At 53.0% G+C, this 16685-nt stretch overlaps 1 long non-coding RNA gene across 3 annotated transcripts in view; it reads left to right on the top strand.

Moving 5' to 3' along the window:
• The first annotated feature begins 887 nt into the window (after positions 1-887).
• LOC139079291 (uncharacterized) overlaps positions 888-16685 on the top strand; it is a 71567-nt gene continuing 55769 nt past the window's right edge. For 2 of the 3 annotated variants that reach the window (XR_011532795.1, XR_011532794.1), the window contains exon 1: positions 888-7390. This is a non-coding gene — a long non-coding RNA (uncharacterized lncRNA). Of the gene's footprint in view, positions 7391-9951; positions 10241-16685 lie in introns of those variants that run through there. The other variant, XR_011532796.1, reaches the window with a different exon arrangement.

Below are 16685 nucleotides of genomic sequence, written 5' to 3'. Positions count from 1 at the left end.
ATTCACATGTTGCTCCAGAAAACTGTTCCAGCAACACACGTGCCAGGCCTGTACCTGGCCCTCCCTCCCCAGGGCTCCAGGTGAAAAGCCCTGAGCAGGGCTGCTACAGGAGCCCTTCTCCAGAAGGCGGGCAGCCAGGTCTGAGCCCCGGTGCTGTACTCACCGACTGCGGGGCCACAGCATCTCTGCCTGTGAAATGAGGGGCCTTTCCAACTCCAACAGTCTGTGACCATGCAGCGGTGGCCCTGGACACAGGTCAGGGTGGCACACAGCCTGGCATGCAGCCAGGTCTCCTCAGCAGCATGCTGCCCTGACCAGAAAAGGCTCTGGGGCCGAGAGGCTGTCCATGCCAGCGCCTCCTCCACACCAGCAACCCCATGGACCTTGAGGTGTGCGGCTGGCAGAGCCACCCCTAACGTTGAGTTGTCCTCGTCACCTGAGGTAGCCAGGACCCTCTAGGCAGGATGGGAGTTTGGCTGGGATGTTTGCTGGTGAGTGTGTGTGTGTTAGGGATGGTTGGAGGCTGAGGTGTGAATGTAACCGAACTCAATGGGTTCACCTCTCTAAGCACAGCCAAGGCAGAAGTGGGTGGAGAAAAGCTTTATTGCCTGCACAGGCAATGGAGAACACCTGGGATGTTTCCCCAACGCAATGTCTCTCCCGGCTCAGTGCCCACAGAGACTTCATCCACAACAGAGCAGAGGATAACAGGTCTATTGGTAACAGCTGTGTAACAACTGTGCTCGCTCAGGGCGTGTGGGTAGCAGGTAAACATGCCACTGTGTACACCCCCTGATCTGAAAATGAGGGCTGGGACCCTCCCAGAGGAGGAGAATTTAAGATGCTAATGAGCTTAAGGTAACTTTAGGACGCTTGGCGCTGGAACATTTTGCAGGGGTCTTGCTGCAAGCGAGTGTGTTAATTTCTCTGCAAGATAGCAACATCTGCAAAACGGGGACATCAGTTTCTGCAAAACAGCACATATAGTTTCTTCTTGTTCTGGAAAACATTTGACAGGCCGTGTTAGTCCTGGATAAAATCCTCAGTAACCCTTTCTTTGCCTGGTTCCCTGGTCACATGAAAGTCAGGACGTGTGGGAATGTCAGACCCCCTGCAGCTTAGACCAGGCTGACCCTGTGCTCCTGCCACCTGAGGGGTAAGTGTTGCCAGGGCCGAGTGGATGTGCCTGGGGTGGGTCCTGCATGGGTGTGGCACGCAGAGCAGTGGGGCCTTGGGGCCTCTCCACCAAGGCTCTGGAGTAAGATGCCTGGGAGCTCGGGGACCACATGGGGACCTTCCCCAGCCTCGCCTCTTTTTCTCTGGACTGATCAAGCCCTAAGTGGCTGCCAGCAGCCACTGCGTGCTCCCAGCACATTCTTCTCTGCTTGCTCCTCTCTCCACTCCCCTCCCTCCTCCAATCTTCTGATTTGGAAGGACAGTTGTAGGCAGTCAACTGCACCCCCTTCCCTTGCATCCAGCTTCCAAAATCCTGAGGAAGCCCAGCTGGTGGAAGGATGGAGAGGGAACCCAACCAAACATCCTTCTTTCTCCATCTTCCCAAAGCTCTCCTCAGCACCACTATTGAACCCCTGTTCTGTATAAGAAACCCACAATGACAGTCCTGGCAGAGGGAAGGGCTGGCATTTAAAGTTCATTCAGTCATTTCATTAACATATTTATTGAGCACCTGCTATGTACCAGGCGCTGGGGAGACAGTGAACAAATGAGATAACGTCTTTGCTCTCACAGAGGCACTGACTATAGAAAACAGGAGGCCCTCCTTGGGGGCCTTTGTGTGTTTCTGCCTCGGTTGGTTGGTGGTGAACAGTTGTCCGTGGTCCCACCGCTTGAGACTGAGGAACAGAGGGAGGATTCAGTGCCGCTCACTGAACGTGTGTTTCTTATGGAGCCCGTTCTTGGCTGGGCCTCGTCCTCCACCTGTCCCAGAGCCTCTGGGCTTTTCTCCTGGGCAGCTGTCCCTCCCGGCCCCCTCCCTTCCATGGTGCCTTCCTTCCTCTCTTCCCTACCTTTGGGCACTGGCCACGGTTCTCAGTCCTGGAGGCCATCAGCAGCCCTGGAAAACCCTTCACAAGGCACCAGCCCCATCGGGATGGTCAGAGTCTGCAGGTGTGGGGGTGGGCTCCTGGCCTTTGGATATTTCTGAGCTCTCCAGGTCTTTCTGAGGCAATTCCAGGTTGAGATCTTGGCTCCAAGGGCTTACAGGGAAGGCCCAGCTTTGACCTGGAGCTCTGACCATAGCGGGGTGGGCCTTGGGGTTTCTGCAGAAGACTGTTGCACCTCAGTCTTCTGAGCCCAGCAGATCCAGAGGTGGACGCTCAGTTGTGGGGCTGATATCCACTGAGAGGGAGGGCGGTGAGAGGTGGGGACCTTCTGCCTCCTTCCCAGGCTACTCTCAGGTCTTTTGTCCCCCGAAGTCTACAGAGGGTGCCTGAGGCGGAGCCAAATTCTCTGAGGTCAAGGAGGAGAAGATGGAGGAGAAAAGGAATGGGGCAGCTCTATCTTCTTTCTCTTTCTCTCTCAAATCCTGCTCATCTTTCAAAGAGCAGTTCAAATTTCACCTCCCCCAGGAAGCCTTCCCTGATTGCTCACATGAAAACCAACCAAACCTCATAGGACTTCCTTTGGATTTACTCTGTACACTTGACTCATCAAACTTAGATTTGAAAATGACCTTGAAGTTGGCCCACTCTCCTCTACTTCAGGCAGGCCCACGTGTATATCTCATACATGTGCACACCTTGCCCTGAGGCTGGAGCCCCAAATACCTGGGGCCACCGCTGGTATCGGAGTGCAGTTCCTTTGGTCACATCATTCCTAAGGGAGTGGGGCAGGGCCTGGAGCTCCTGGAGGCCTGGGAACATGGCTCTCTCTGGGCCCCTCTGACCCCAGCCCAGTGCCAGGGCTCTGGCTGCTAAAGACTTGTACCTGGGCAGCCCAGTGAAGCCTTGCCCCATCCGTCCCTCAGAGGGACTGGCCGTTTCAACCAGGAAACCGGCTGCACGATTTTGGGCCAACAGCCTTCTTGCAGGGCCCAGACTGCAAAGGCTTGTGGGGATTTTTCCCCCTACATGTCATACAAGAAAAACCACATCAAAAAACAGGTAAAGCTTCTGATTTTCCCCTTCTCAATTTTTAAATATCACATTCTAAAATGTTTTTTCTCTCCCTTTTTTTTTGGGCATCCTGCTTTGTGGGTGACCTCAGCAGCAGTTGTGACTCTGGGTATCGGGAAAGCCAGCTTTGCATGTCCATGCGTGTGTGTATAGGTTTCCATGCATGGGTTATATATGTATGTAGCAAGCATACGTGAGCGCATGTGCACGCACACACCCACATCGTATCAGCCAGCGGTTCTCAGCCATGGCTGCACGCTGGAAACACATAGGGAGTACCAAACTCCCAGCACTCAGGCTGCTCCCCAGTTACGATAAATCAGAGCCACTGGGGTGGGACCCAGGTTTCAGTAGTTTGCAAATCTCCCCAGGTGATCCCAATGTGCCCTCATGGCTGAGCAGCACTGACACAGATGGCAGCTGGCCTGATGGAGTTCCTCTGTTGAGCAGTTATCGTGAGTGGGCGTGCAGACTCTGACATTGCTAAGGGACTGCACCTGGAGAGACGCAGGCGGCGAAGGCTTGCCCTGGATGCGGCGTTCTCACCTGCAGCATGAGACCGTTGGACGAGACCATCCCTGGAGTGCCACCCAATTCTTAGCAAATGCTTTGACTGCAAGGGGTGTGTCCAGGAAGGAGAGGAAGACATACGTTCTCCGGGGAAGGGCCGGGCCCCCTCTCTAGAGGCTGACGTGTCCTGCAGTCCTGGGCATCCATAGCACCACAGCCGCTTCTCCTTCTGTGGCAGGCATGAGCCACGGGGACTCCTGCCTACCTCCCGCAGGAGCGGACAGCAGCCGGGTGGAGATGCTGGGGAGCCGCGGTTAGGGAGGGCGGAGGGAGTGTGGTTCGGAGGGGGTCTGCAGTCTTGCAGCCAGCTCAGGAGTCTGAGGTCCAAAGATAGCAAGTGGTAGAAGGAGTAGCCTAGACTGGGTGCGGGAGGCATGGGGAGATGAGAGAGAAGGGCCAGCTGGCAAGCTGACGCTCGGGCCGTGAAAAGTTCACTTGTTAATTACCGACATTTTCTAAACTTTAATTACAAAACTAAGATATTCTTATCATAAAAATTTGGGCAATATTGAAGCATACAGATAAAAACAATGGAATGTCTTCCTCTCCTCCCATTTCCTCCTTAATTCTACTTCCCACTATCATCATTTTGCTGTACAGTCCTGTACCACATAACAACGTTCTGGCCAACAACGGACTGCACGCAGGGTGGGGGTCCTATAAGATTAGCACCATGCAGCCTAGGTGTGTGGTAGGCTGTACCACCTAGGTTTGTGGAAATGATGCGGGGTCGGTGAGCCGAGGAGTCGATGGAAAGATTTCTTGGACTCTCAAGGTCTGGCGGTAGTGCTCTTTTATTCAGAGAATAGTGTGGAATAGCGTGGGGACAGGACCCATGGGCAGTCAGGCTGCTGCGTGGGGACAGGACCCATGGGCAGTCAGGCTGCTGCGTGGGGACAGGACCCATGGGCAGTCAGGCTGCTGCGTGGGGACAGGACCCATGGGCAGTCAGGCTGCTGCGTGGGGACAGGACCCATGGGCAGTCAGGCTGCTGCGTGGGGACAGGACCCATGGGCAGTCAGGCTGCTGCGTGGGGACAGGGCCCACGGGCAGGAGGAGCTGCTGCCGCCGCGGCTTCTGCTGCCAACATGGGTGGAGAGTAAGGCTAATTTTAAGGCATAGGTATGTGAGCCATCTCTTTACAAGACAAAGGGAAGAACATGTAAAAAAGTTAAAATGGTATCAGTGCAGGTGGGGTCTGGCCATGGGGTGGTCCCACAACTTTTACATAAGAATCAAATCGGATTAAGTAAAGGCCAGAAGCCACCACCCTAAATCAGTTACATGAGGTTGCCAGACAGTAACCAACTTAAGTTCTTGCCTTTGGCATTGATTAAGAGTTTCTAGAGACAAGGTCATCTCCCTTCCTCCTGGCACAGAGAGGGAGGCATCCCCACAGATGGGGGTTTCCCCCGCAAATGTAAATGCCTCCCAACAAAGGGCAAGCAAACTCTGCTCCTCGGAGCCTGCTTCTCAGCTGCAGTTTTAAAAGTAACCAGCCTAAAAATCCTCATCATAAGTACACTCTGACGTTTGCACAATGACGAAATCGCCTGACACATTTCTCAGAACATATCCCCATGTTAAGTGACACACAACTTTCAGATCATTTTCTATACATGTTTTCTATACACATTGTTTTTTTTTTTAAAAAAAGGGTTATAGTCTACATATTATTTTGCAACTTGTTTTTTAAACAGTACGCCACGAACAACCTCTGTTCTCCTTTAGTCCTTTTGACAGCTGCGTAGTATTCCACAGCCTATCCCAGCCATGTGCATGCTGCAGTCAGCACACTTGCTCTAGCATTTCTGCAGGACACTGTCCTAAAAGTGGGATGGGTAGCTCTAAGAGTATGTGCCTTCCTAAATGGGAGGGATTTTATCCAATTGCCCCACCACCCCCAAGCGCTGCAGTCCCACCAGAGCACACTCTTGCTCGTAACCTCATCGGCACTTGGTATTATTGACCCTTTACGCATTTCCCAATGTAAATGGGGCCTGTGAACAGAGCTTGAACAAAATGCAGTCTGTGGGGCCCCCAGGAGCCTCCAGTTTCCTGTTTTCCAGATGAGAGAAAGTGGGGAGGCAGAGAGGAGTGGTCTCTGTCAGCAACGTGCAAGGAGAAAGACAGAGACACAGGCTGGGGCTGCCGCCCTTGCAGTGGTCGTGGGAAGGGGCTCAGTGACAAGAAGGGCAGGAAGGGGCTTTGCCATGCCAGTGCAGTGCCTGGGACCCAGCAGCCCCACCTAGGAAGCCAGAAGGGCTGGATAATGCCATGGGTAAGGCCTTAAACTGCCTCAGCTCAAATCCCAGCCCCACCGCTCACTAGCTGCTGATTTCCGAGCTGGTGACGGGGCCCCTCTCAGCCTCCATTTCCTTGTCTGTTAAATCGAGGTGATGGAGCTGATCTTCCTCAGCTCCTTGGGGAAGGATGAAATGCACGGGTACTTGTAAAGGTGAGAACAGCGCCTTGCAATAAATGTTAGTGGAGTGAGTTTCCAGTTGGTAAACCATCCCCCGCTGTGCACACACACCCCTCCCCCCCCCAGTTCCTTTCCCTTGGGGTAACTGCTATTAACAGTCATTCCAGACCTTCTGTGTGCATGTGACAGTTAGAAATATTCCCGGGCACATACTCTATCATTTAGGAGTCATCTTCTTTTCAAATTTTTTCAGCCAACATCTTTTGAACTGATATCACATACACATAGCTTAAAACTCGAAAAGGAAAAAAGGGATGCAGTGAAAAATAAGCCTCCTTCTCGCCTCAGTTTCCTTGCTAGTCAGGGCCCCACTGTTATCAATTTCTTGAGTATCTTTCAAGAGATATTTCAAGCATCTTTAGAAACATGTAAGTTTATACAGTATTTTGTCCTCACACAAACAGAAGCATACTTTCCCTAATCCTCTGCGTTTCTTATTTTCACTTAACGATATGTCTTGGCCAGATCTTTTCATATCACTACATCTAGTGTGTTTTTAAAAAAATTTTGGCTACATTGTATTTCATGGTTAGAAGTACCATCATCGCTTCCTTAACTAATCTTTTTTTAAGGAAACTTAGATTTTGTAATATTTTGCTTATAAATAAAGCTATGATAAAGACCCTTTTAAGGAATCTTCTTTTTAAAGCGAAAGAAAACCTAGCTAAAACGGACTTAAACCAACAAACAACATGGAGTTTGAAGCTCAGTAACAGCACGAGTCTAGATACAATGCCGACTTCAGTTAAGACTTGTTCCAGCTACTCAGTGTCCCCTCAGACCTGGCTCTCTCTCTTTTCTGTCTTTTTGGTTTTTTTAGAGGAAGATTAGCCCTGAGCTAACATCTGCCACAAATCCTCCTCTTTTTGCTGAGGAAGACTGGCCCTGCACTAACATCCGTGCCCATCTTCCTCTACTGTATATGTGGGACGCCTGCCGCAGCATGGCTTGCCAAGTGGTGCAAAGGTCCGCATCTGGGATCTGAATGGGTGAACCTCGGGCCACTGAAGCGGAAAGTGCGAACTTAACGACTGTGCCACCAGGCTGGCCCCTCTTTTCTGTCTTTTGATGTCTATTGCCTTTCTTGATAGACTCCCTTCAGTGTTTGCTCCCCTCCCCCCCTCGGCAGCTCTGGAGTCTTCTCTCCTGGAAAAAGGCTACCACAGTTCTGGACCTCCATCCACAGACCACACCGTCCAAGGTAAGGGCAAATGCGTCACTGGCAGCTTCTCCAGGAGAGGGAGGAAGTGACTTGTTCCTGGAAACCCAGCAAACCCCAGTATCTTCTACACTCTCCTGCCGCTTGCCTTTTTCATGTTAATGTTGTCTCAGGACGTCGTTCCAGGTCAGTGTACATACATCTATTTCGTTCTTTTTTTAATGACTTCACGTCCTTAGTTGTACAGAGTTAGTGTGGCTCACTCTCTCTTTGATGGACATTTAGGTGTTTCCATTAAAAGAAACAACCTATGAATAATGTTGAAATGAACATCTGTATTAGTTAGGACACAGTTCAGTTGCTTCAACAAAGACCCACAATAACAGGCGCTTCAATCAGATGGAGGTTATCGCTCAGGTTGCGGTAGGTGTGTAAGCTGTTTGAGGTTGACAGGGAAGCTCCGCTTTGTCAGGAATGCAGATTCCTTTTATCTTGTTGCCCTTGTCTACATGGTTGAAGATGACTCAACCCCATATCCTCTGGGTCCACATTCCAGCCATTGGAACGGGGAGAGGGAACACAGAATGCTCCTTACCTCGAAGCGCGTGACCCAGGAGTTGCACATCACTTTTGCTCACACCCACTGGCCAGAACTTGGTCACGTGGCCACACCTACCTACGAGAGAGGCTGGAAAAGGTAATCTTGATACTGAGCAGAAGGTGCCCCACTAAAAGTTGGGGGTTCTGTTGCCAAAAGAAGAAGGGGAGAAAATATATTACGGGATAATTAGCTATCTCTGATGCAGCATCCTTAAACATTTATCTGTAAACAGCCCTATGTTTTTGTAGGATAGAATTCTTTTGGATACTTTCCAAAACATTCCTAGTGATACACGATCCCACTGACAGCTCTTGGATTGTTGCTTTCCCACACTCTGTCACCACCGCCGCTGTCATCGCAACCACAACTACGTGCTTACCCTGGACCATTGCTGGCCATGCCCGTTGCATCGAATCGTTCATCTGCCAGTCATTAGCTCCGTGGCCTTGGCTGTCCTCAGTTTGTTTATCTGTAAAATGAGCACCTTGAACTCTACTCTAGGTCTTAAAGAATCTCAGGTTCTCTTCCAGTCTTAGAGTTAGTTCTATGATTGTGGGTAGGGTAGCCATGGGAGAGGCAGCCTGAGCAGAAAATGGCATCTAGAAAGAGGGAGGTGATAGTCTCAAGTTGCATGCTGGCTGAACACACCAGGTGGGCAGTGTTCAGATCTGGGCACGTCCCTAAGGGCCGACAAACTGGGCCGCGGTCAGAGGAGAGTCACGGCGGCAGAAATGGGCCTGAGAATGGAGGAAGAAGGATGGAAAGAAATGGGAGGGTTTAATGTGGGAAGAGGAGACTGAGCGAGGCAGGAGGGAGGCACGAGTGCTCTTGTAAGCGCCTCCTGGTCTGGCTCTTGAGTGGGAGGGGGAGGGACAGTCATGTTCCGTGTGGTCTCCAGAAATAGCCCCAGAACAGTGAGTGGAATCTACAGGGTCACAGGTTTGGGCGCAAAATAAGAAATAATCTCTTAAGAAATGTAAATAACACTTTACTGAGAGGTGAAGAGGAGGTTTGGGGCCCACGAGACCCTGTGAGCTGGCCTGGCCTCAGGCCGCTCCTCTCTCGCCCGCTACTCCCCAGGCTCAAAACCAGACTGCTTTTTGTCGCTCTCCCTCAGCCACCACCACCGAAACTGCTCTCACTATCACTCTCAAACATCCTCAGTCTTCTAGAAGCTTCTCTGGCCTCATCTTACCTGCCCTCTCAGCAGCACGCCACAGTCACACCGTTGACCACATCCTCCTCCTTGAAGCATCGGTTTCCTCCAACCCACCCTCTGAGTGGTCCTCCCCCCTCTCCTGCTGCCCCTTCTCTGGTCCTTTGCTGGTGTCATCCTCTGCCAGTGGCTTCTCTACTGCAGGCCGTCACATGCTCACATCTTCTCACTCTGCACCTCACCCTGCCTTCTGTTACCTCTGCGTGCAGGTGGTGACTAGTCTAGAACTCTGCCCCAAGCCCCGGTTCAGGGGCCCAGAGCACCGTAACCAATGGCCTGGTGTCCTGCAGGCACCTAGAATTCCCCCTTGTCATCCCTGCTCCCCACTCTGCACCTCCAACCTCTTCCTCCTGCACAGAGAAGAACAGAGAGGACCACCATTCGTGCAGAAACTGTGGGTCATCCTTCCAGCCTGCTTCCTTTCCCTAACCTCCACATCTCATCGACCCTGCATCTTAAATATGGCACATGTCCATCCACTTCTTCTCATTGCCACTAGCACCTCCTGCCTGATCTCCCACGTCCGGCCTTGCCCTCCAGCTCCATTTTCTGTGCTTGTCACTCTGAGTTAAGACCCATCAATGGCACCCCATCACCCTCAGGACAGAATCCAAATGGCTTAGCAGGCTTTCAAGGTCCTTTTGGATCTGGCCTCTTCCTGCCTTTGGGGACCCCTGCTCCTTGCACCACCCCCTACTCTGTGGGCTCCCGTCAGCCTCGCCAAAGATGGCACCACTCACAGGCTGTTCCCTTGGCCTAAAAAGACTATTTCCTTTCTTATCCTAGCTAATGGCCAACTCCCAGTCATCCCTCAGGCCTCCGTGGAGTCTCTTCTCCCTGCAAGGAGCTCTCCCCGGCTGCCCGGGGCTGGCTTAGCTGCCCCTCTCCATGTGCCTCTCCAGCACCATGCATCAAGCTGTGAAGACTTTGTCCACCGTTTTTAATCGCTTGACTGCCTCTCTGTGTATCACCCAGGCTTCTAGAAGCTGCAATGTGTCAGAACCTTGCTTCCCTTGCTATCACTGCATGCTTGAAACCTGGAACAGAATGTGTTGCATAAATATGTTGACTGTCACTGGATCAAGACCTGACTAATTGGGTGCGGCCCAGGGCTTCAGCAATGCCCGCACCTTGAGGAAGGGCAAGGGCTCTGAGCTTCAGGGTAAGAAGCTGACAGAAGTGAGAGCAACTAGAAAGTGAAAGTAAAGCTGAGGGGGGGGGGGGGCAGGAAAGAACCCCAGAGGGTGCAGTCTGGGGAGGAGAGGCCGGGCCAAGAGTTCATTCAACCCGGTCTAGCAAGGGAGCTGGCGGCTGGTGCAGGACGTTAGGGTAGGCGGGGAGCTGTGGGCAGGGAGAGCGAATGAAAAAGAGAGAAAATGTGTTTTGTAATTAGTCATTGCCCCCTGGGGTGAGGCTGGGAGTTTTCACCGGAGGTGGGTAGACCAGATTTGCAAAATGACAAACAGGGGCTAACCACCGGCTGGGGCCACAGTGGGGCTTCCGGCCCTGGTGGTAGAAGCTGAGCTTTCTAGTTTTTTCTCTGTCCCGCCCCACTGCATTCAAGATTCTGCCAAATAGTGGAAATGGGAGGGGAAGGCCTCTGAGGAAGGCCTTCCCCAGGGGCCAAAGCTGCTTTTCCTGACTTCTCAGCTGGCTTCTGCCTCTCCCTGTGTTCTTAGCATGGGGAATGGGGACACGGTGGCGCTTGCCCCTTGGAAGGCTCAGCAAATGATCTTCTCTCCAAAATTTTGACGGATTTGCCCCGTGGAGGTTTTTGGGAAACATGAAAACATTGCAGAGATGGGGATCTGGACAGAAGCCACCATCCCTCCCCTCCTGCTAAAGAAAGTCGCAAAGGGATTGGAGACATTTCCGTGTCAAGGGGATGCCTCATTCCGCACTCAGGAAAGTGGACATCAACTGTTTCCCCACAGACACTCCTGGAGATACTGGAATCATGTTAGTACAACGAGACCCCTGCCCCACATATACACTTTGGGCTCCACTCCTTTGTTTTCTAGAGCAGTGGCTTTCAAACTTTTAAAACCACGACCCATCTCAACCCATTACTCAGACGAGCGTTTACATACATACACTGAAACAAAAGCTTTACAAAACTCTATGTTCTTTTTTACCGTATATAACCTATGCTTATATTTTCATTCCATTTCTTTTTTAAAAAAAATTCTGGGCACATCCACTAAATTGATTTCATGACCCACTAATGGGTCTCACCCATAATTGGAAAGAACACTGCCCTGGGGGAGTTGATTCTTCACTGCTGGGTCTTCAACTCCTGACAGCTGGAATTTGGCCCCAATTTTCCTGATGAGTTCCTCCCTCTACGTTGTCCCTACTAATGTGCCATACACCAGACCTATAGTCCTAAACGTCACCATCATCATCAGGTTAACACATCTGTTCCGATCCGACTTCCTCTGATCCCCCTGGACCCTCGGGGATCTCCAGGACAGGTACAAGGACCCTCTTACTGGCAGACTGTCTGAGAGAAAGACAACATCCCAGGAGGCCCACCAGCTTCATATCCGGTGGCTGCTTTGGACTTTGGGAATACCACAAGAATCAAATACTTAACTGAAGCAACTTAAACAATAAGGGGTTAATAAAATCACACAGCAGGAAGCCCAGAGCTAGGCGGGTTCCGGAGTTGGTTAATTAAATGATCACATGGCCTTCTGTTTATTTCCCGGTTGCCATCCGCCAACCTTTGGAAATGTCTTTCTCTACCTTAGTCTCAGTGTGACAAGAGCGCTATGTGGAGGGGCTCTGTGGGTAGCAGGAGAAGGGAAGGGTGGGGCCCACGTTTCAGCTGGCTGGGTAAGTGAGTGAGTCACTGGGTGGCTGGGCCCCTTCAGCCCCATGTAAGGACAGGCTGCAGCCGCCCACTGCCCGCCCGTATTGCGTCTGGACAGAAATGGGCATGTCTGCTTTGCAGTGGGCCCCACCTCATGCTCGGATAACCCTGTGAATCAGGAAGGCCAGAGATGCTTATCATCCCTTCTCTCCCCAAGAGTCACAGGCCCCAAAACGGGAAATGACTTCTGGCCTCACCTACAGATCCAGGCCCCGGCTGAGCAGAGAAGCCAGCGTCCTGTCTCCAGCTTGGTCCTGGATTCCCTGGAGCTGGAAGGGCCAATCAGGAGTGAAAGAAGCTCTCCAGTTCCGCCTTGTACTTTGGGCTTTTTCTGGGTCCCATCTCCAGACACCCAGACCCCTCCTGCTGGTTCCTTCTGCCCACACTGCCCCGTTGTCTGCTGTTTTCCCAGGGAGAGCTGGGAGGCAGGGCTGGGGCAGGTGCAGCAGTGGTGGAGTCCCCCCCCCACCCCACCCCCCGGTGTCTAGGTCTTTGGTAGCATCTGATACCCTAGACCTGGCCATGATGGACGTCTTGTAGCATCTGGGACTGTGTGTGAGCTGGAAGGAACCTGGAAGCAACCTCTGTTTCATGGATGTGGACACTCAGGCCCAGAGACGGGTAGTGACTTGCCCAAGTCCACATAGCTAGTTAGCAGCAGAGGGGTCTCCTGCCCTCCAAACCCACTCTGGCTGGTTCCACCCCCTACCCTGTGAACCCCGGACCAGGCCTAGGCAGCAATGCTGCAGTGTGGCACTGCCGGCCCCAGGCTCCCTGCCAGTGGGGGAAGTGCCCTGTGTCCCCACCCCAAGCTGGTCTGCCTGTCTCCTGCTAGACATAGCAAAAGGATGGAGTGGGTATCCACACCGCGGGCCCTAAGATGATAAATACTAACCCTTCGGAAGGAAGTCTTCCCTTCAGCAAAGGGGAGCAGGGCTTGGCTGGCCCTGGGAAGAATTTGCTACAGGAGCTGGTGCTAGGGAGGGTGTCTTGCTGGTGTGTATGGGAGCTCTGCCTGTGACAGGGAGGGAGGGCCCCCTGGGGTATGTGCTGGTGCATGTGTGCGTGTGCAGGAAGAGGATGGGTGGTGTAGACATCCAGGGAGTACTGGACTAAGAGTTGGAATACAGGGTTCTCTCTGCCTGTGTCAGCCCTGTGACCTTGGAACTTAACCTCCCAGAGCCTCAGTTTTCCCAGTTACAAAATGGGGATGCTAAGAATCTCCTTCACAGGGTTGTTTAGAAAATCCAAACTAATATGTGTGAGTGTCTCCCAGGATAAAGCAGGAGGGCTGCTCTGGGGTGGGGGAGGGAGGAGGTGTGCTGTCACTGGGAGTGTCAGCAGCGCGGGGTCTGGCAAAGGGCAGGGCTGGCAGAGCCGCTCTGAGCCCCTTGCCTACGACTTCCTTCCTTGTTTCCTTGGCTGCCCAAGGCGGCACTGAATCAGGTCACCACTTGTGTTCCCTTGCAGTAGCTGTCATGCAAACAGCTCCTGCCCGGCTCCCAATCCAGGTCACTGGCTCCCACACCCCCTCCCCTGCCGCCAAGGAGAAGGCCTTGCAGTGCTTTTGCCTTGAGTGCTGTTCCTTAGCCCCTGGCCGCATGCCTGACACTGCGCCGACCGCTTTAAGGAGAAATAACAGGCCGCCTTCGCAGCGTGCAACAGGCAGCCTGCCTCACGAGGTTCTCTCTGTCAGGGAGACACGGTCACTCCCACTTTATAAGTGAGGAAACTGAGGCTCAGAAGAGGCAGGTGTCCTCAATCAAGGTCACTCAGCTGTAGTGCAGAGCCAAGGTGGTGAGCTAGATCTGTCTGATTCCAGAGCCCGTGCTCTCATCCCCGAGGCCCTGGGTTTAGAGGACAGACGGCGTGGGTGGGAGCTGGGGCTACCAGGGGAGGGAAGGTGAGGGGGAGGGGAGGGGCTGCGACTGTGGGAGAGAGGAGGGGAAAGGCCTGCAGTGTGATGGGGAAGCACACACATACACACACAACACATACACAGATAGACAACACACATAGATATACAACACGTAGGCACACACACACAGATAGAACACAGACACATACAACACACACACAGCATGCACAGAGATATACAACACAAACACAGACAACACACAGATACGCAACACGCACACAGAGATACACAACACATGGATACACAACACACACACAGGGAAAGACAACACACACAGATGTACAACACACACACATAGATAACATTCACACATATATCCAATACCTAGACAAACACACACACAGATAGACAACACCCAGACACACACAGATATACAACACACACGACACAGGCTGACACTGACAGACATATACAGACCCACAGGACAGGTAGACACATAAAAGACACAAACACACAAACTCAGCCACACACGAAAGACATACACAGACCCAGTGACACTCAGACTCATATGCACAGACACTCACACGACAGCACTCACTCAGGCACGAACACACACTCAGACACAGAGACACAGATAGATCCCCTCGCCCGCAGACACCCACACAAACATCCTGGAGGGAAGGCAAGGGGAAGCCACGGCTGCCTCATTTCCCGGCCTCCTACTCTGAGGCGGAGGGAAAAGCCTTCCCCAGAAGTGCTGAGTCAGCAGTGGGTGACAAATGAGCCTCCGGGGCGGCCAGCTCAGGCACGAGCACTTAGCATGCGGAGGGCGTCCCTGCCAGCGCCAGCCCGGCCGCCGGCGAGGGGGCGGGGAGCTGCCAAAGCTGCCCGCTCAGGGGGAGGCCCTGGGGAGGAAGTGACTCACTTTGACTTTGCAAACGCTGGACTTTGTGGCCCAAGGTCACGCAGCAGCCACTGCCAGCCAGCTTCCTGCAGGGAGGAGGGTGGGCTCGGCCGTGCTGGGCTAGCGGGCCAGGCCTGGGAGGGGCTGGATGCAGGTGGGACAGAGGCAGGGGGCTGGCCCATCCCACTGTGTCTGGGCTCTGAAAACAGACAGTGGGAACGTGAGCTCTGAGGGTCGTCTCAGAAATGCCCGGGCTGGCTGAGTCCAGGTGGGCGGGTGGGGTGATCCTTGAGGTCCTTCATAAACCCTCTCCTCCACTCTTTAACTCCTCCACTGGAATCTAGGGAAAGGGGACATCACAGCACGCCTGGGTGGCCGCAGCCCCCTGGCTGGGCTCTGCTGCCCTCCTGTCCCTCTCAGTTATTCTTCAGGAAGCAGCCAGCGAGATCCTTTCAAGACATCAATCACCATTTCCTCTAATGGCTTCCCGCAGCACTTAGAATAAATTCAGTGCCTTATTGTGTGTCATATCTTCCAAATGGGCCGCTCTTGACCGTGAAAGGAGGAACTATACAAGAATGACACCAGGACAACATGCGTGAGCTGGGGCTGTCCCGGGCACACGGCCCTACTTTGGGCTTGTCCCCACCCCCATCTTTGCATGGCTGCCCTAATATCAGTGTAAATGTCACCTCCTCCGAGAGGGCGTCCCTGAGACCATTCTGCTGCCAGCCATTCTCCATGCAGTTGCTGTGCTTTCATTCCTTCTTGGCATTTACCGCTATCTGGGTTTATCTTTTATATCTGTTTAATTCTTTTTTGTCTGTCCACCCCCTTCCCTCCTTCTTGACAGCAAAGATGTCCTCTGTTGTGTGTGACCCTGCTGTGTCCCCAGTACCTAGGATAGCATCTGAGACCTAGAGGTGCTCAGTTAATGTGTGGGTGCACGAACCAGGGGCAGGCCTGGGGGGGAACACACGGCTTCAAAAACACCTCTCCTCGGGGAGACAGGGGCAAGGAGAGGGACACGCGTGCGTGGCAGTGTTTGTGTGCAGGCCCTTGGACAGCAGCTACAGAAGTGGCCACCGCCCCTGAAACCAGGCGGAAGGCTTTGGAGGAATCCAGACCTGGCCGAGAATTCCCGATCCCTCGGTCGCTAGTTCTGCGTCTTTAGGCCAGTGATTTACTGTCTAGAAAATGAGAAGGAACCCAACCTCTCTCCCAGGGTCACTGACGGCTCTGGGTCCCCTCTTAGATGTCTCTTCCTTTCTAGACCAGCTCCTAAGGCACCCTTGCCTCTGCCGGGGAGTCCAGAGGTGCAGAATCCTTTCTCTAGGAGAATCTCGGAGGTGCCAGCCATGTTTCCACTCCAGTCCTGCTAGACCCCGTGCCTCAGTTTCCTCCCAGGTAGAGAGGGATTGAGCCGGGCTTCCCTAGTCCAAAGGTGACCTCTGGGAACATCTAGCAAAATAGAAATACTATAAAGTGTTTGTCTCCTGGCCCTGTGGCTTAGGTGGCCTCTGAGCCTGGAGGACATTTTTTGCTTTTGTTTTTCACTCCGGTGCTGCCCCAGAGTGAGGCCGGCAAGATAACCATCATGATGGTGCTTTGGAAAGTCACCCTGCCAGAGGAATAAGGGTTTACTCATGGGGCTGTGGGGCACAGAAAGCTGCCCAGTCCCCTTTCTCCCAACGCCCAGAAGCCCCCAGGGACCAGTCTTTCTGACCACCCAACCTCGCTCCATCTCTGTGAGCTGGTGCTGCAGCCCCTGGCCCGGCTGTTCCTGCTTTGGTGGAGAAAACAGAAAGTGAAAGTGGCCCCATGGAGGAGGCAGCCCTGGGGAGCACGCGGCGTGCTGGCTGCCTGCAGAGGGACCCCGGTAA

Source organism: Equus przewalskii, chromosome 25, assembly GCF_037783145.1.
Source record: "Equus przewalskii isolate Varuska chromosome 25, EquPr2, whole genome shotgun sequence".
Classification (NCBI taxonomy): Eukaryota; Metazoa; Chordata; class Mammalia; order Perissodactyla; family Equidae; genus Equus; species Equus przewalskii.
The sequence above is the reverse complement of the archived record's forward strand: the minus strand, read 5'-3'. Positions and strand labels throughout refer to the sequence as shown.